The sequence below is a fragment of the Oncorhynchus kisutch genome, linkage group LG18 (assembly GCF_002021735.2).
Source record: "Oncorhynchus kisutch isolate 150728-3 linkage group LG18, Okis_V2, whole genome shotgun sequence".
Classification (NCBI taxonomy): domain Eukaryota; kingdom Metazoa; phylum Chordata; class Actinopteri; order Salmoniformes; family Salmonidae; genus Oncorhynchus; species Oncorhynchus kisutch.
Window position 1 is genome coordinate 68,474,867 of NC_034191.2, and position 21,442 is coordinate 68,496,308.

The window sequence follows — 21,442 nt, forward strand, 5'->3', positions numbered from 1 at the left end:
TTATTTTTAAATTGAACCATTATTTAACTAGGCAAGTCAGTTAAGAACAAATTTTTATTTCAATGACGGCCTACCCTGGCCGACGCTGGGCCAATTGTTCGCTGCCCTATGGGACTCCCAATCACGGCAGGGTGTAATGCAGCCTGGATTCGAACCAGGGACTACAGTGATGCCTTAGACCGCTGCTCCACTCGGGAGCCCCATGGTGGCGCTTGTCAAATAAAAGCTTATTGTACCTGTATGGACATGCAAAGACTCAAACAGCGTTCCATAAAACGAACACCTGTGCTCGCATACTTAAATAAAATACAAAAATTCTCCCTAAAGACCTTTGCTTGAAAAACAAAAAACGGCCATATTACTGTTTGTCCCTTTTGAGCAACCATTGCAACAACATTGCCAGAAACACTTCCTCAAAATAGTCCAAATGTATCTAAGATAAATCAAGAAATCTGTAATTAATTTCTACGTTTTTCCCAGGAGTTCTTAGATGTATAATTGGGCGACTAAGATGCTTGGTGCAGTATTTCTCAAGTGAATTTTTTTTTGCATAACTTGTCATCTCATTGGCTGCATTCCAAACACTTAAGACACACCCTCTCCCCTCAGCCATCAAATTAAGTGGACACTTCTGATGACATATCATGACGTCTGACGAGTATACACTTGCAGAAATTCGTCACTCGTTCGTCCCGTGACGATTGTGTTTTCAGTCACCGGTAGCTTGTGGGTGCTTTTGTAACAGATGTGAAAAGGCTAGCTAGTCAGCGGTGGTGCGCGCTAAATAGCGTTTCCATCGGTGACGTCACTTGCGCTGAGACCTTGAAGTAGTGGTTCCCCTTGCTCTGCAAGGGCCGCGGCTTTTGTGGAGCGATGGGTAACGATGCTTCGTGGGTGACTGTTGTTGATGTGTGCAGAGGGTCCCTGGTTTGCGCCGGGTATGGGCGAGGGGACGGTCTAAAGTTATACTGTTACATTGGTGCCGTGACCCGGATCACTGGTTGCTGCGGAAAAGGAGGAGGTCAAAAGGGGGGTGAGTGTAACGGATGTGAAACGGCTAGCTAGTCAGCGGTGGTGCGCGCTAAATTGCGTTTCAATCAGTGATGTCACTTGCTCTGAGACCTTGAAGTAGTGGTTCCCCTTGCTCTACAAGGGCCGCGGCTTTTGTGAAGCGATGGGTAACGATGCTTCGTGGGTGACTGTTGTTGATGTGTGCAGAGGGTCCCTGGTTCGCGCGAGGGGACGGTCTAAAGTTATTCTGTTACACTTTATATGCGCTATGTCAATTACGATTGCATGTCTACTTATATTAACTATAATATACTATAATATTAATATACTATAATATTAATTAACTATAATATTAACTATATTAACTATAATATTAATATACGCCTACTGTATGATAGCTAACAAAATAATTAGCTAACTAACGTTAGCCTACCTAGCTACTTCTGAAGGACAATTTTTTATTTCTACAATTTCCAAAAGTTAACCAAACAAAAACAGAATTACTTTTATGAGACGTGTTTATGCATTAGTAGCACAATTTCTAACTTGTGTATTTTATTTAACTAGGCAAGTCAGTTACGAACAAATTCTTATTTACAATGACGGCCTACCAAAAGGCCTCAACTCGTTATCAACAAAAAATATTTTCAAATAAACCAAATCTATCAACACAGTAGGCCTAAATATCACAACTTAAACATAGCCTACTTACTTACTCAGTTGGATCAAGGACATCTTGGTAATTCTTTTCATCATCTAAGGGAACTATCTGGGGCAAACACTCGAAAATCACTTCTGCTGAATGTCTGTGTCGCCTCTGAGCTAACAAATACCATGCTAGTCTCTCAGTCTATGAACGATCACTGCTATCTGGATTCCTTGGGACATCCTTACCCTGAACGCTAAACTAACACTAAACTTAACCATTTTACATTTACACTTGATAGGAGGTAGGGACATCCCAAGAATGCAGAATAGCAAGGACCCTCTGGGAAAGCCTATGAACTCCTCTATTCGACTGAATGTCGTGGACACAACTCTTATTGGCTGTCTGATGTAAGCTACTGAGAACTGGTAACAACACAGTCTGTGATTGGCTAACATGTAGATCTACAGCGAGATGAGATAACAAACCACGAGGTGTTGAAGACAAGACAGATTACCTATAGATTGGACAATCTTTTCTAGGCCATTAGCGATAACAGGAAATACACAAGCCATAGGCTATACTCGGAGCCTACATCGGCATGTCGGCTTGCACGGGGAAAACGGTAAGTTTCTAACATTTATGGTTGAGATTTCATTCGTATAAATATCCACAGTATGACTTTCATTAACACGCAGACGTTAGTACGGTGTTGATATGACGACATGTTAGTTGACGCTACATGCAGGCGTCACGCAGACATTAGTAAGGCAGCCACACGGTGGCCTAGGCTTTATTAAGTCTCTTATCACCCCCCATACCACCCAGGACCTCTGCTTAACTAGCTCAAGTGAATGCCCTCCCGAAGCATTTTACCAGTCGCGCCACACCAAAAGCCAGCTACTCTGCTGCACAAGTGGGGGACACTTCTGGCTGAGGAGTCAATTTCACACATCTCCATATGCTACATACAAACTTTACAAATATAACGACCAACAAGAATGTTTAATACATAAAAATAAAAAACGGAATTACGGAAACATCTTTGTATTACTACATCATTGTGTAATATTATATAAGGTTTGAATGTGGCGCCACCGCCTGGTTGATACATACAAGCACAGGTTAACATCTTTCTCAGGGAAGACCTTTTTCGATTTATTTAACTAGGCAAGTCAGTTAAGAACAAATTCTTATTTACAACGAAGGCCAAACCCTCTCCTAACCCTGACTACATTGGGCCATTTGTGTGCCGCCCTAACTTTGTATGAAATGCAACTTCAGAAAGATCATGTCAAGCCCATGGAATTAAGTTATTTATTGGAAATCCCTATAGTGAGCCATCATAGTACATAATCATAGTACATTATAGCTCAACACAAGCACTGGCAGTGGTGTTCAAGACAGACACAGTCCAGTGATATTTATCTAGGCTAGTCCCATACACTGTGTGTGTTGTTGCCAACTCCTCTATAGATGCCAAGCCTTGCATGACATCTTAGGCATGACAGTAAAGGAACAGAGGAATTGACTAGGGCAGCAACAGGCACGTTGATTGTCATGAATCTTGCCCTGGGGGAAGAACTGAGCGATTTCTACTAGATGGATAGGCAACTCCAGTCCTCAGGAGCCTGATTGGTGTCACAGCTAAAATACCTGACTCCAATAAATCATGATCTTCAGTTTAGAATGCAATTAGTTTAAATCAGCCATGTATGCTAAGGATGGAGAAAAATTGTGACACCACTCCGGCCGACGAGGACTGGAGTTGCCCATCCTTGCACTAAATGCAAAGTAAAAATGGTCTATATTGTAAAAATGTATGAAAACAAAACAGTGCTTTTTGGTCTTAATTGAAGGTTTGAGTCAGGTATTAGGGTTATGACTTTGTATCTGTGCCAGCTAGTGACCACTGCAGTGCTGCCTCCACGGCAATATTCATAAATTCCAACCTGCGCAACACTAGAGCACCAGGCTAGTTAGCAGCTAGCTGTTTTCTCTGTCACAAAGCAGGACCAAGGAGATAACAGATAAATAACATTCCATAATATTCTAAAATACGTTAATATTTTCTAGAAATAGGCATGGAATAATTGATGAGACAACCCATATTCAAGAATAGCTTAGGAAAATAACCCCATCTAAAAACATATTTTTGAATGACCTTAAACCGAGTGAGGCTTTTTGACATCCCTCTGGTAGTGGATCAAAAACAAACATAAAACCAACAGACAAACAAACATGGGTAAACAATAGAAAAATACAGACACTGTTGAAAAACAGAAGGGGAGGTAGAGCCTTCAATTAGGCTTTGATCAATACAAACAAATCGTTCTGTAATTGCAAAATGTCATCGGAATACAATATCGAATTAAACAAACATTTCAAAGGATACAGAGGCAACTTCAGGGGTAATGTGTTTCGGAATAAATAAAAAATCATCCTAATATAAAGAGCAATGTTCACTTTCAACTACAATGATACAGACCGCAAGACCAAACATAAAATGGTTTATCTTTTTATTGCGAATCCAGAGATTCTGTACTTGTAAGTAAATTCCACTCTGCGTGAAATTGATATAAATACATTAAAAAGATAATGCAAGAGATTGTGAGTAGCTGCTGTCATGGTATCAATGGGAAATTGGGAGGGTCAACCTTGAAATGTGGTGTGTGTGTGTGTGGGGGGGGTACAGAAGTCCTGTGTTGGTTTTCAGCGAGGAGGGGAAAATCGAACCATACCCTCTGGTAGAAGGTCGTTAGATCTGAAGGAAGAGAGGGGGAAAGGAGAAGAGGGAATTAAAACACTTCTAAATTTAAACTTTCAGAAAGCAATACAAATATAGATTTTGCACCTACATCATCAATGTCCTTGTCATCATCTCCAATGTCATCGAACTGGATGTCTTCATCGTCCCCAGGACCGAAGGTGTCGGTCTCGTTGATCTTGGCTAAGAGAGGGAGGACATAGAAAGGGGAGGTATCAGAGAGTGAACAGGGAAGTGCAAACAAAAGAGAAATTGGACAAGAAAGAGCAGTCAACAGTGGCTCTCATGGTCTGTGTGCCTCAATCATTTCAACTAGCTTCCTTTCCTCATTTCCTCTCCTACATGACCACTATACAAACCCCATTAGCTGTTACCGTAGGGACAGCTACTCTTCCTGGTACTCACCGTGCTCCGGCAGTTCTCCGTAAGCCTTCTGGCCTCATCTGCATTGTACTTCAGGATCACATCAGCTTTGTTGTCCTATAGGGGAGAGAGAGAAACCCAAACCTCTTTTTACGATACAGTGACAAACAAACAGACTCACACCCTACAACAACTGCAGTGGTATGTTGCTGGTCATCTCACCTGGTAATCTCTCAATCTCACCAGGATGATATCTGACGTGTTAATCCACACCTGAAAGAAGAGAGGTGAGAAACGAAAGAATGCTTTTGAGGAATTAATCAGATGAATGGATAACAATCTAAAGGTTTGGTTAATATACAGTGCATTTGGAAAGTATTCAGACCCCTTGACTTTTTCCACATTTTGTTAAATTAGCCTTATTCTAAAATGGATTAAATACATTTTTCCCCCCTCAATCTACACACAATACCCCATAATAACAAAGCAAACAGGTTTTTAGAATGAGTTAATAAACTAAAAATAAGAAACAAAAATACATGATTTACATCAGTATTCAGACCCTTTGCTATGAGACTAAATAAATTGAGCTCAGGTGCATCCTGTTTCCTTTGATCAGTCTTGAGATGTTTCTACAACTTGATTGGAGTCCGCCTGTGGTAAATTCAATTGATTGAACATGATTTTGAAAGGCACACACCTGTTTATATAAAAGTTCCCACAGTTGACAGTGCATGTCAGAGCCAAAACCAAGCCATGAGGAAGTTTGTAGAGCTCAGAGACAGGATTATGTCCAGGCACAGATCTGGGCAAGGGTACGAAAACATTTCTGCAGCATTGAAGGTCCCCAAAAACACAGTGGCCTCCATCATTCTTAAATGGAAGAAGTTTGGAACCACCAAGACTCTTCCTAGAGCTCGTCGCCCAGCCAAACAGAGCAATCGGGGGAGAAGGGCCTTGGTCAGGGAGGTGACCAAGAACCCGGTGGTCACTGACAGAGCTCCAGAGTTCCTCTGTGGAGATGGTAGAACCTTCCAGAACAGTCTTTGCAGCACTCCACCAAATCAGGCCTTTATGGTAGAGTGGTCAGAGGGAAACCACTCCTCAGTAAAGGGCGCGGCAGCCCGCTTGGAGTTTGCCAAAAGGCACCTAAAGGACTCTCAGACCATGAGAAACAAGATTCTCTGGTATAAAGAAACCACGTTTGAACTATTTGGCCTGAATGCCAAGCTTCATGCGTAGCCAGAGCTCGGACTTGAACCCAATCAAACATCTCTGGAGAGACCTGACAACAGCTGTGCAGTGACGCTCCCCTCCAACCTGAGAGAGTTTAAGAGGATCTGCAAAGAATGGGAGAAACTCCCCAAATATAGGTGTGCCAAGCTTGTAGCGTCATACCCAAAAATACTTGAGGCTAAAATCGCTGCAAAAAGGTGCATCAACAAAGTACAGAGTAAAGGGTCTGAATGTCATATTTAAATGTTTTATATTTGTAATAAATTAGCAAACATTTCTAAACCGGATTTTGCTTTTTCATTATGGGGTATTGTGTGTAGATTGATGATTTTTTTTAAAAATACAATTTTAGAATAAGGCTGTTATGTAAAATGTGGAAAAGGTCAAGGGGACTGAATACTTAACGAAAACACAAATTAAATTAATTAGATACACTTGAGTCCATACAGTGTAACAGTTGACAGTCCATAGTGAAAAAAGCTTTGAGTTTGGCATCAGTCAGGGTTTCCTCTGTTTCAGTGTGATGAGGGTGTGTGTGTGTGTGACTTTTTTCCGGAGTTTTCCTCAGATGTGGCAGAGCCGCTTCACTCCGTCAAAACACATGGCTTCCAACCTCCCATTAGCCAACATCTTAATCACCTGGGCATACTCTACAGGAGAGAGAAAGACTCAACATCACCGGAGAGGGACACACCTACATACACTATGTACTCTACAGGAGAGAGGAAGACTCTACAGCACCGGAGGACACACCTACATACACTCTGTACTCTACAGCACCGGAGAGGGACACACCTACATACACTATGTACTCTACAGGAGAGAGAAAGACTCTACAGCACCGGAGAAGGACACACCTACATACACTATGTACTCTACAGCACCGGAGAGGGACACACCTACATACACTATGTACTCTAAAGCACCGGAGAGGGACACACCTAAATACACTCTGTACTCTACAGGAGAGAGAAAGACTCTATAGCACCGGAGAGGGAGACACCTACATACACTATGTACTCTACAGCACCGGAGAGGGACACACCTACATACACTATGTACTCTACAGCACCGGAGAGGGACACACCTACATACACTATGTACTCTACAGCACCGGAGAGGGAGACACCTACATACACTATGTACTCTACAGCACCGGAGAGGGACACACCTACATACACTCTGTACTCTACAGCACCGGAGAGGGACACACCTACATACACTATGTACTCTACAGCACCGGAGAGGGACACACCTACAGTTGAAGTCGGAAGTTTGCAGAAGCTTAGGTTGGAGTCATTAAAAAATAACTTGTTTTTCAACCACTCCACACATTTCTTGTTCACAAACTATAGTTTTGGCAAGTCGGTTAGGACATCTACTTTGTGGATGACAAGTCATTTTCGCAACAATTATTTACAGACAGATTATTTCACTGTATCACAATTCCAGTGGGTCAGAAGTTTACATACACCGAGTTGACTGTGCCTTTAGACAGCTTGGAAAATTCCAGAAAATTATGTCTTGGCTTTAGAAGCTTAGAGGCTATTTGACATTTGAGTCAATTGGAGGTGTACATGTGTATGTATTTCAAGGCCTACCTTCAAACTCAGTGCCTCTTTGCTTGACATCATGGGAAAAATCTAAAGAAATCAGCCAAGACCTCAGAAAAAAATATAGACCTCCACAAGTCTGGTTTACCCTTGGGAAGCAATTTCCAAACACCTGAAGGTACCACGTTCATGTGTACAAGCAATATAACGCAAGTATAAACACCATGGGACCATGCAGCCGTCATACCGCTGAGGAAGGAGATACGTTCTGTCTCCTAGAGATGAACATACTTTGGTGCGAAAAGTGCAAATCAATGTCGGAACAACAACAAAGGACCTTGTGAAGATGCGGGAGGAAACAGGTACAAAAGTATCTTTATCCACAGTAAAACAAGTCCTATATCGACATAACCTGAAAGGCCACTCAGCAAGGGAGAAGCCACTGCTCCAAAACCGCCATATAAAAGCCAGACTACGGTTTGCATCTGCACATGGGGACAAAGATCGTACTTCTTGGAGAAATGTCCTCTGGTCTGATGAAACAAAAATAGAACCGGTTGGCCATAATGACCATTGTTATATTTGGAGGAAAAAGGGGGAGGAGTGCAAGCCAAGGAACACCATCCCAACCGTGATGCACAGGGGTGGCAGCATCATGTTGTGGGGGTGCTTTGCTGCAGGAGGGACTGATGCACTTCACAAAAGAGATGGCTCATGAGGAAGGAAAATGATGTGGATATATTGAAGCAACATCTCAAGACAACAGTCAGGAAGTTAATGCTTGGTCACAAATGGGTCTTCCAAATGGACAATGACCCCAAGCATACTTCCAAAGTTGTGACAAAATGGCTTAAGGACAACAAAGTCAAGGTATTGGAGTGGCCATCACAAAGCCCTGACCTCAATCCCATAGAACATTTCTGGGCAGAACTGAAAAAGTTTTTGCGAGCAAGAAGGCCTACAAACCTGACTCAGTTACACCAGCTCTGTCAGGAGGAATGGGCCAAAATTCAACCAACTTATTGTGGGATGCTTGTGGAAGGCGCACCCAAAATGTTTGACCGAAGTAAAACAATGTAAAGGCAATGCTACCAAATATGAATTGAGTGTATGTAAACTTCTGACCCACTGGGAATGTGATGAAATAAATAAAAGCTGAAATAAATCACTCTACTATTATTCTGACATTTCACATTCTTAAAATAAAGTGGTGATCCTAACTGACCTAAGACAGGGAATTTTTACTAGGATTAAATGTCAGGTATTGTGAAAAACTGAGTTTAAATGTATTTTCTAGGGCGTATGTAAGCTTCCGACTTCAACTATGTACTCTACAGCACAGGAGAGAGGGGTACACTGCTCCCACTGAATATAGACATGCTGATCATTACGTTTGAATGCCAACACCTTTCAATGCAATACGTCTGCTCTAAAACATTGCTCTAGTTCTATCTGCAATCCAGAACCCTGGACAAAAGGGAGCTGCATATTCAATCTAGAACACTGTTCTCTGACTCGTTCTCATTCTTTCCACGTCTACGATTCTTTCCTCCCTTACCTGGAGATAGGACAGAGAAAGAAATTCTGTCAGACCACTTTTAGTAATTTAGCAGACAGACACTCTCATCCAGACTGTATAAAGTGCTTTCAGAATATATCCACAGCCCTCAACTTCTTCCACATTTTGTTGTGTTACAGCTTGAAGAAAACAATATATAAAGTAAATTGAGATTGTGTCACTGGCCTACACACTCACACACACACGTCAAAGTGTGTGGGATCCTGTATTTTACATTATAGCCATTAGTATATATATGATTAAATATTATCTGATGTTGGTTGTGAGGTGTCTGCATTTGTGCACTGGAGCATCATTATGAGATTAAACAACTGCTTGCTACTTGCCTGTTTGTGTGTGACAAGAACTGAGTAACATGGTGTGACCTGCATGTTGCAAAACTGTAGATAACAGCCCAGCATTTGCTTTGTCCTTGTGTTTGTATGTAACAATATTGAGCACATGGTGTGACTTGCTGTATCTTACAAAGTTGTGATAGGGAGGGGTGGTCATCACAAGGTTTAACTGAGATGTAAAAAATACTGAACAACACAATAGCAGGAACTGAGCAACTGTTCTAACTAGGCTGCGATACCAGAACAGTAAGGATCTATACATCGACGGAGGGAGGACTCCAAGAAGCGCCAAGAGGCGGGGACCCGCCTGAGCGCCTGCAATAGGCTGAGCAAGTTTAAACCACGCCCAGCCTCTACTGTGATAGACATAGTTCCAACCCGTCTGTTGGACTATCACAGTATAAAGAATACTGTTTACATACATCCTGTCAGTTCTCTGTTCTGCCCTGCGTGGCATTACAGTGAGCCCATATATACGAAAGTTGCATTTGCCATTTATTACTTAGCTAATAAAAAACACATAGTATAAAATCGGTGACTCATTGTTATATTTATCCTGATACCAGATTCGAATTTACGCAACTCTAACATGTCTAGTAAACACCGTGCACTTCTCCTTTACCTTTCACAACATAACCTAGGTCTCACACCTGTTATTTACCTGAAGGTCATACAAACTTTGTATTAGTACATTGACTTAATACCTAATGTACCACAATCATACGGTTCGACTCTCTCAAACCTGCAAACATACATCAGTTCGAATCACTCAAACCTTACAAACATACGTCAGTTCGAGTCACTCAATTTAAATAATAAAAATGCGCATCCTCCCTTACTCCTATGCAATATAACCAGGTACTATAACCCTTATAAGGATCTATAAACCTTTCATTCAAACTTGATACCAGCTACAACTGAAATATCTAATGTACTACATATGCTTCAGCAACCATCCAATGTAACACAGGTCTTTTTAATTTGTTGGCCTGCAAATTCTATCCGTAGATCATTCACTCTGATACAGCGTGCCCACTTATATCCCAGTGTTACTGCACTCACTCTAAATTTACCCAAAGTAATTATCCATTTATACTAGAAAAATGTCCTCATGGACACCAGTACACAGCATTCATTGTTACATTGCGATCCTGCTCACACACACACTAGTGAATTCCTTTAACCAATCCGATTCACCGTCATTCAAACAACTGGGTACGCGTTGCACCAACTGACCCATTTAGTACATTACATTCGTTGTTATACCATAAGAGCGATCGATCAGTTCAAAAATGCATTTACCACTATGTATTGCTCATGATCCTTTACCAATATAAATTAATAGAATTTGGTTACTTACATCAAACAGGTGTCTCACAAAACTAAATTTGGATAAAGCCAATGTGCCGAACTTTAGGTTTTCACAACAGGTGTCTGCTTACCTTTTTTAGTTGACCGGTCAGGATTTGTGAGACACTGTCCGACGACAGTACTGGCCAATCGGCTGGCACACCAATGTCCAGGGAAGACCTTCACCAGATCACGTCAATTGGGGTCACCAATTGTTAGAGTTGCGTCAATTCAAATCTGGTATCAGGATAAATGTGACAATGAGTCACCGATTGTATACTATGTTTTTTTTATTAGCTAAGCAATAAGTGGTAAATGCAATTTTCGTATATACGGGCTCTCTGTCCCACCTCGCAGAGCAAACAGAGAACTGACTTGTTCTTGACAAAGATATTATAAATATACTCTGACAGAAAAAGTTCCTGCTTCCGAGCCGGCCTGTCAGAGTAGAGACTGGGCGTGGTTTAGACTCACCCAGCCTATCGTTGATTGTTGTCGTACGAGCTGGTACCAGCCCCGGGCGCTCCAGTTGATAGATGTAACTGTTGCTGTGTGGAGTATCTATGTGCTCATTCCCTAGATACCGTTATCACATATCTGGTTTCTGTTGTTGTTAAGTTCGAACAAAAACGGTCTGTGGTTTGCTACACTACGTTCTGTATGTGTCCGTTTTTATGTTAATCTGTATTTTTCCATCATGAGAAAGGCCCATGGCCCTGAAACTGTTTACAATGTTTCAAGTCAGCTATGTTGCATAACACCTACATACATCCACACAAGCCAACAGCAGATACTATTCAATCACTTATATGGTAACGGGCTATAGTGCATAACACGGAAACCTCATAGTCGGCTGGCCCTCGCTACATATTCGTCGCCAGAAACACTGGCTCCAGGTCATCTGTAATTCTATGCTTGGTAAAGCTCTGCCTTATCTCAGCTCACTGTTCACGATAACAACACCTACCTGTAGCACGCGCTCCAGCAGGTATATCTTACTGGTCATTGTAAAAATTGCTGAAGCTGGAGACTTATATTTCCTTCATTGACTTTCAGTGTTGCCAACTTAGTGACTTAGTCGCTGTATTTAGCAAGTATTCAGACCCCTCTAGCGACACATTTTCAAAAAAGTGACTAGCGACAAATCTAGCGACTTTTTCTGGTGTTATTGGAGACTTTTTTCGTCTCTGACGTGAAAGCATGTATCGTTCTTACTCATCTCAACGAGCAGCTGGCGTGGGCCCCATCCCCATGCCAAAGCACTCGCAGCAGTCCCTTCCAGCTGCAGTCAGAGCAGGAGATGTTCATCCCTCCGCGCCCAGACTGCAAATGAATCGGCTTGTTGGAAGCCGACGCTGGCTGATCCCTCCCCTGGCTTAAAAAAACACAATTAACCTGAATTAGGGCCAGACTAGTTCCCATCATTTTCTCACATTGTCATTGAAAGTTTTTTCTATTGTCTCTTTTTGGTCCATTTAGATTGTTAATGTAGATTGAATTGAATTTGGTTAAAAATGTTAATGTTTTGCTGTGACTTGTTGTGGGCTCCTAAGTGGACCATAAGGTTAAAAACCAAACCAAATTAAGAAAACTAAACTGAAAAACAAAAAAACACAATTAAAAATACATTTAAAAACTAAGTTGCTATATACAGGGAGTACCAGTACCGAGTCGATGTGCAGGAGTATGAGGTAATTGAGGTAGCTGTGTACTGTACATATACAGAAGCCACTCTTGCGTTGTCTTGGCTGTGTGCTTAGGGTCATTGTCCTGTTGGAAGGTGAACCGTCACCCTAATCTGAAGTCCTGAGCACTCTGGAGCAGGTTCCCATCCCACTTTGCTCCGTTCATCTTTCACTCGATCCGGACTAGTCTCCCAGTCCCTGTTGCTGAAAAACATCCCCACAGCATAATGCCACTACCATGCTTCACTGTAGAGATGCTGCCAGGTTGCCTACAGATGTGACTCTTAACATTCAGGTCAAAGCATTCAATCTTGGTTTCATCAGACCAGATCATCTTTTTTCTCATGGTCTGAGAGTCCTTTAGGTGCCTTTTGGAAAACTCCAAGTGGGCCGTCATGTGCCTTTTACTGAGAAGAGGCTTCCGTCTGGCCACTCTACCATAAAGGCATGATTGGTGGAGTGCTGCAGAGATGGGAGAACCTTCCAGAAGGACAACCATCTCCACAGAGGAACTCTGGAGCTCTGTCAGAGTGACCATTGGGTTCTTGGTCACCTCCCTGACCAAGGCCCTTCTGTGTTCTTGGACCTTCAATGCTGTTCAGAAATGTTTAGGTACACTTCCCCAGATCTGTGCCTCAACACAATCCTGTCAATCAATTAAATTTACCACAGGTGGATTCCAATCAAGGTAGAAACATCAAGGATGATCAATTGAGGCAACTGAGCTCAATTGTGTCTCATAGCAAGGTCTGAATATGTATGTTAATTTTATTTGCAATAAATTTGCAAATGTCTAAACCTAAACCAAACGTCTAATGTCTAAACCTGTTTTCGCTTCATTATGGGGTATTGTGTGTAGTATGCTGAGTATTTTTATTTATTTAATCCTTTTTAGATTAACAGTAATATAAAATGTGGGGGGAAAAGACAGTAGAAGCAGCGTATTTGGTGAGTAGGAAAGTGTGTGCGACTGTGTCGCATCAATGTGCGTATATCTAGTGTGTGGGGTGTCAGTGTAAGTAGAGTCCAGTGTGAGTCCATAGGGTCAGTGCAAGAATGTTAGTGCAAAAAAACAAAAAAATAGGTCAATGCAGGTAGTCTGGGAAGCTATTTGATTATCTATTTAGCAGTAGTTTTTAGAAGTCTTATGGCTTGGGGTTAGAAGCTGTTTAGGGTGCTGTTGGTTCCAGACTTGATGCATTGGTACCAGCTTGCCGTGCAGTAGCAGGGAGAACATTCTCTGGCTTGGGTGGCTAAAGTCTGACAATTTTTGGGGCATTCCTCTGACACCGCATGTATAGAGGGAGCTCGAAAACAGTGATGGACTGGGCCATACGCACAACCCTCTTTAGCACCTTGCGGTAGGAAGCCAAGAAGTTGCCATATCAAGCGGTGATGCAGCCAATAGAGATGCTCTCGATGGTGCAGCCTTAGAACTTTGAGGACTGAGGGCCCATGACACATTTTTTTCAGCCTACTGAGGGGGAAGAGCTGTTGTCGTGCCCTCTTCACGACCATGACAGATCGTTAGTGAGGTGGACACCGAGGAACTTGAAGCTCTCAACACATTCCACGATCAGCTCTTACTGGTGTTGCCAGGTCTCTGACCTACTCCCTATAGGCGGTGTCATTGTCGTCAGTGATCAGGCCCACCACCATTGTGTTGTCAGTGAACTTAATGGTGTGAACTTAATGGTGTTGGAGTCACACGGCCACACAGTTGATGGTGAACAGGGAGCACAGGAGAGGACTAAGCGCGCAACTCTGAGGTTTCCCCCGTGTTGAGGGTCTGCGTGGCAGATTTGTTGTTGGCTATGCTCACTACCTGTGGGCGGCCCATAAGGAAGTGCAGGATCCAGTTGCAGAGGGAGGTGTTCAATCCCAGGGACCCTCACTTAGTGATGAGCTTCGAGGGCACTATGCTGTTGAATGCTGAGCTGTGGTCAATGAACAGCATTCTCACCTAGGTGTTAATTTTGTCCAAGTGGGAAAGGGCAGTGTGGAGCGCAATAGAAATTGCATCTGTGGATCTTTTGGGGCAGTATGCAAATTGGAGTGGCTCCAGGGTGTCTGGGATGATGGTGTTGATGTGAGCCATGACCAGCCTTTCAAAGCATTTCAGGGCTACAGATGTGAGTGCTACGGGGCGCTAGTCATTTAGACAGATTACCTTGGCGTTCTTGGCACAGGGACTATGGTGGTCTGCTTCAAACATGTAGGCATTACAGACTGGGTCAGGGAGAAGTCAGTTTAGACACCTCCTGGTAATCCGTATGTCCCTATGGCCTTGTGAATGTTAACCTGTTTAACTTCTTATGGTATAGGGGACGCTTGCGTCCCACTTGGTCAAAAGCCAGGGAAAATGCAGCGCGGCAAATTCAAATAAAAGTATATAAAAATCTAACTTTCATTAAATCACACATGTAAGATACTAAATTAAAGCTACACTCGTTATGAATCTAGCCAACATGTCAGATTTTAAAAAGGCTTTTCGGCGAAAGCATAAGAAGCGATTATCTGATGATAGCACAACAGTAAACAAAGAGTAGCATATTTCAACCCTGCAGGCGCTACGCTACACAAAACGCAGAAATAAAATATAAAACATGCCTTACCTTTGACGAGCTTCTTTTGTTGGCACTCCAATATGTCCCATAAACATCACAATTGGTCCTTAATAATCGATCAAATTGAAGATGCGTCTATCGAGAGGAAACTAACGCTACTTTTCAAGTCTCAACAGTGTTACCCATTTCCTAGATGGCCCGTACTTCTTCATTGCACAAAGGAATAACCTCAACCAAATTCCAAAGACCGGTGACATCCAGTGGAATTGGTAGGAACTGAAAACAAGTGCCTAAGAAATATTGTTTCCCAATGAGAATTCACTGAACAGACAGACCTCAATTTTTTAAAATTCTGAACGGTTAGTCCTCGGGGTTTTGCCTCCTACATAAGTTCTGTTATACTCACAGACATGATTCAAACAGTTTTAGAAACTTCAGTGTTTTCTATCCAAATCTACTAATAATATGCATATCTTATATTCTTGGCATGAGTAGCAGGAAGTTGAAATTGGGCACGCTATTTATCCAAAAGTGAAAATGCTGCCCCCTATACCTTAAGTTAAAGGGCTTACTCACATCAGCTACTGAGAGCTTGATCACACAGTAGTCCAGAACAACTGGTGCTCTCACGCATGGTTCAGTGTTGCTTGCCTCGAAACGAGCATAGAAGGCATTTGGCTCGTCTGGTATGCTAGCGTCACTGGGCAGCTCGTGGCTGTGCTTCCCTTTGTTGTTTGTAATAGTTTGCAATCCCTGCCACATCCGACGAGCGTCGGCGCCAGCTTAGTAGGATTCGATCTTAGTCCTGTACTGACACTTTGCCCATTTGATTGTGTCGTCGCAGGGCATAGCAGGATTTCTTATAATCGTCGAGGTTAGTGTTCTACTTTGAGCAAAGTTCAGATGCCTTCTGGTTAGGATATGTACATACGGTCACTGTGGGAATGACGTCGTTAATGCACTTATTAATAGGGGCATCAACCGTCATTGTAACCGCTCATCACGAAGTGGTAGGCCGTCACTGTAAATAACAATTTGTTCTTAACTGACTTGCCTATTTAAATAAAAAAAGTTTAATAGTATTTTATTTGTTTAAACAATGAATGAAGCTGGTAACAAACTCCTCAATGCCATCGGATGAATCCCTAAACATATTCCTGTCTGTGCTAGCTAAACAGTCCTGTAGCATAGCATCCGCTTCATCAGACCACTTCTGAATTGAGTGCGTCACAGGTACTTCCTGTTTGAGTTTTTGCTTGTACGTAGGAATCAGGAAGATAAAGTTATGGTCTGATTTGCCAAATGGAGGGCGAGGGAGACCTTTGTATGAGTCTGTGTAATAGTGTTTAACATTATCTTTTAATTACTACCTCATCTCTGTTCCCCACACATACAGATAATTGTAAGGTCCCTCAGTCGATAAGTGAATTTCAAACACAGATTCAACCACAAAGACCAGGGAGGTTTTCCACTACCTCGCAAAGAAGTGCACGTATTGGTAGATGGGTTTTAAAAAAAAGCAGACATGAAATATCCCTTTGAGCATGGAGAAGTTATTAATGACACTTTGGCTGGTGTATCAATACACCCAGTCACTACAAATATACAGACGCCCCTCCTAACTCAGTTGTCGGAGAGGAAGGAAACTAGAGGTCGACTGATTAATCGGAATGGCCAATTTAATTAGGGCCGATTTCAAGTTTTCATAACAATCGGTAATCAGCATTTTTGGACACCAATCATGGCCGATTACATGGCACTCCACGAGGAGACTGCGTGGCAGGCTGACTACCTGTTATGCGAGTGCAGCAAGGAGCCACGGTAAGGTGCTAGGTAGCATTAAACGTATCTTAGAAAAAAATCTATCTTAACATAATCACTAGTTAACTACACATAGTTGATGATATTACTAGTTTATCTAGCTTGTCCTGCGTTGCATATAATCAATGCGGTGCCTGTTAATATATCATTGAATCATAGCCTACTTCGACAAACGGGTGATTTAACAAGCGCATTCGCGGAAAAAGCACTGTTGTTGCATCAATGTGAACCTAACCATAAACCTCAACGCCTTTCTTAAAATCAATACACAAGTATACATTTTTAAACCTGCATATTTAGTTAATATTGCCTGCTAACATGAATTTCTTTTAACTAGGGAAATTGTGTCACTTCTCTTGCATTCTGTGCAACAGAGTCAGGCTATATGCAGCAGTTTGGGCTGCCTGGCTTGTTGCGAACTGTGACGACTATTTCTTCCTAACAAAGACAGCCAACTTCGCCAAACGGGATGATTTAACAAAAGCGCATTTGTGAAAAAAACATAATGGTTGCACGAATGTACCTAACCATAAACATCAATGACTTTCTTAAAATAAAAAAAACAGAAGTATATATTTTTAAACCTGCATATTTAGTTAAAGAAATTCATGTTATCAAAGAATAAACATTTTGTTTTCGAAATGATAGTTTCCGGATTTGACCATATTAATGACCTAAAGCTCGTATTTCTGTGTGTTATTATGTTATAATTAAGTCTATGATTTGATATTTGATAGAGCAGTCGGACTGAGCGGTGGTAGGCAGCAGCAAGCTCGTAATCATTCATTCAAATAGCACTTTCGTGCTTTTGCCAGCAGCTCTTCCCTGTGCTTCAAGCATTGAGTGGTTTATGACTTCAAGCCTATCAACTCCCGAGATTAGGCTGGTGTAACCTATGTGAAATGGCTAACTAGTTAGCGGGGTACGCGTTAATAGCGTTTCAAACGTCACTCGCGCTGAGCCTTGGAGTAGTTGTTCCCCTTGCTCTTCAAGGGCCGCTGCTTTTGTGGAGCGATGGGTAACGATGCTTCGAGGGTGGCTGTTGTCGATGTGTTCCTGGTTCGAGCCCAGGTAGGGGCGAGGAGAGGGACAGAAGCTATACTGTTACACTGGCAATACTGAAGTGCCTATAAGAACATCCAATAGTCAAAGGTTAATGAAATACAAATGGTATAGAGAAAGTCCTATATTTATAACAACCTCAACCTAAAACTTCTTACCTGGGAATGTTGAACTCACCTTAAAAGGAACCACCTGCTTTCATATGTTCTCATGTTCTGAGCAAGGAACTTAAACGTTAGCTTTTTATACATGGCACATATTGCACTTTTACTTTCTTCTCCAACACTTTGTTTTTGCATTAATTAAACCAAATGAACATGTTTCATTATTTATTTGAGGCTAAATTGATTTGATTGATGTATTATATTAAGTTAAAATAAAGGTGTTCATTCAGTATTGTTGTAAATTGTAATTATTACAAATAAATAAATAAAAATAAGTTGTCCGATTAATCGGTATCTGCTTTTTTTGGTCCTCCAATAATCAGTATCAGCGTTGAAAAATCATAATCGGTCAACCTCTAAAGGAAACCGCTCAGGGATTTCACCATGCGGCCAATGGTGATTTTAAAACAGTTTGAGTTCAATGGCTGTGATAGGAGAAACTGAGGACAGATCAACAACATTGTAGTTATTCCACAATACTGTCTGTGTATTGAAAGAAATGTTATTTCTATATGTGAAAATAACATGGTTCAGTCTGCTTTCCAACAGAGACTGGGAGACAAATTCACCTTTCAGCAGGACAATAACCTAAAACACAAGGCCAAATATACACTGGAGTTGCTTACCAAGACGACATTGAATGTTTCTAAGTGGCCTAGTTACAGTTCTGATTTAAAAATCGGCTTTAAAATCTATTGCAAGACTTGAAAATGGCTGTTTAGCAATGATCAATAACCAACTTGACAGAGCTTGAAGAATTCTAAGAAGAAAAATGTGCAAATATTGTACAATCCAGGTGTGCAAAGCTCAGAGACTAACCCAGAAAGACATTCTTAAGGCTGTAACAACAAACTCAATAAATGTGCATTTCTAATAACATGTTGTTTTAACTTTGTCATTTTGGGGTATTGTGTGTAGTTGGTGAGAAAATAAGCAACATTTTATCAACTTTGAATTCAGGCTGTAACAACTAAATGTGGAATAAGTCAAGAGGTATGAATACTTTCTGAAGGTTCTGGAAGTGTATTTAACTACAGTAGCTATGTAAGGTAAAGGTATTGAGTTTCCCCTTGACCTGTGATTATTGAGCCCAATAGCTAGCTAACCTAAATAAACTCAGCAAAAAAAGAAACGTCCCCGTTTCAGGACCCTGTCTTTCAAAGATAATTCAAGTAACTTCACAGATCTTCATTGTAAAGGGTTTAAACACGGTTTCCCATGCTTGTTCATTGAACAATAAATAAATAAATAATGAACATGCACCTGTGGAATGGTCGTTAAGACACTAACAGCTTACAATTAAAGGTCACAGTTATAAAAATATAGAGCACAAAAGAGGCCTTTCTAATGACTCTGAAAAACACCCAAATAAAGATGCCCAGGGTCCCTGCTCATCTGAGTGAATGTGCCTTAGGCATGCTGCAAGGAGGTATGAGGACTGCAGATGTGGCCAGGGCAATAAATTGCAATGTCTGTACAGTCAGACACCGAAAACAGCACTACAGTGAGACAGGACGGACAGCTGATCGTCCTCGCAGTGACAGACCATGTGTAACAACACCTGCACAGGATAGGTACATCTGAACATTACACCTACGGGACAGGTACAGGACGGCAACAACAACTGCCCGAGTTACACCAGGAACGCACAATCCCTCCATCAGTGCTCACACTGTCCGCAATAAACTGAGGCTGGACTGAGGGCGTGTAGGCCTGTTGTAAGGCAAGTCCTCACCAGACATCACTGGCAACAACGTCGCCTATAGGCACAAACCCACCGTCGCTGGACTAGACAGGACTGGCAAAAAGTGCTCTTCACTGACGAGTCGCGGTTTTGTCTCACCATGGGTGATGGTCAGATTCACGTTTATCGTCGAAGGAATGAGCGTTACACCGAGGCCTGTACTCTGGAGTGGGATCGATTTGGAGGTGGAGGATCTGTATGGTCTGGGGCGGTGTGTCACAGAATCATTGGACTGAGTTTGTTGTCATTGCAGGCAATCTCAACGCTGTGCATTACTGGGAAGTCATCCTCCCTCATGTGGTACCCTTCTTGCAAGCTCATCTTGACATGACCCTCCAGCGTGACAATGCCACCAGCCATCCTGCTCGTTCTGTGCATGATTTCCTGCAAGACAGGAATGTCAGTGTTCTGCCATGCCCAGCGAAGAGCCCAGATCTCAATCCCATTGAGCATGTCTGGGACCTGTTGGATTGGAGGGTGAGGGCTATGGCCATTCCCCCCCAGAAATGTCCGGGAACTTGCAGGTGCCTTGGTGGAAGAGTGGGGTAACATCTCACAGCAAGAACTGGCAAATCTGGTGTAGTCCATGAGGCTGAGATGCACTGCTGTACTTAATGCAGCTGGTGGCCACACCAGATACTGACTGTTACTTTTGAGTTTGACCCCCTTTGTTCAGGGACACATTATTCCATTTCTCTTAGTCACATGTCTGTGGAACTTGTTCAGTTTGTCTCAGTTGTTGAATCTTGTTATGTTCATACAAATATTTACACATGTTAAGTTTGCTGAAAATAAACGCAGTTGACAGTGAGGGCGTTTCTTCTTCTTTTTTGCTGAGTTTACCATTTTAGGCTGTGATGTGAACCCCACATTCCTCTCTCCCTGTATCATAATCTACAAGAGGAACATGTGTTATAGCAACATGTGACGATGTTTTACAGGAATACAGACCGCAGATAAGCCATATGGCCTACTACAGCCAGTACTTGAAACCTTCCTGTTAAATTTCTTCAGGCAAGTGTAACCAGTTGACTGGGGTGTGAATGGGTGTTGTAAACTGAATAAATAACATTATCTACCATCTAAATGCCTGTGTTAGTATCGTGAGTGATGAGCAAACCGGTTAACTTAGTTAGCTAAACGACAGAATTATATTAATTTGCTCCACTTAAAAAATACAATATAGCGAGCTGGCTGCTGTAAACTTCACTTAGCTAGCTTGTACGTACCATTACTTCTGAACATGAACTCTAGCTAGTTACTGGTTAACTAGACATTATGCTGGTTAGCTAGCTAAACTAGAAGGTTAGGGTCTTTGATTCAATTGTGTCACGTTTTCAATGCGTGTAGCTAGTCAGAGATGCCGGACAGAGATAGCCACACATTACGGGAAAAGACGGCAATTCTAACGCTTTACCTTTGTTCTTGGGCATATTTTTTTTACAGCTCAGATCTTATTTTCGTCCCGTGGTGATGTGTTGTCGCTTACTGCTGTATGAACAATATTGAATAAGAAAAACTGGCCAATTTCTCCCTACAGAATTGACGTAAAACCAATT

General features: G+C 42.0%; 1 pseudogene; it reads right to left on the reverse strand.

Moving 5' to 3' along the window:
• Positions 1-3,943: 3,943 nt before the first annotated feature.
• LOC109908808 (eukaryotic translation initiation factor 1A, Y-chromosomal-like) lies at positions 3,944-7,359 on the reverse strand (annotated as a pseudogene).
• Positions 7,360-21,442: the final 14,083 nt, after the last annotated feature.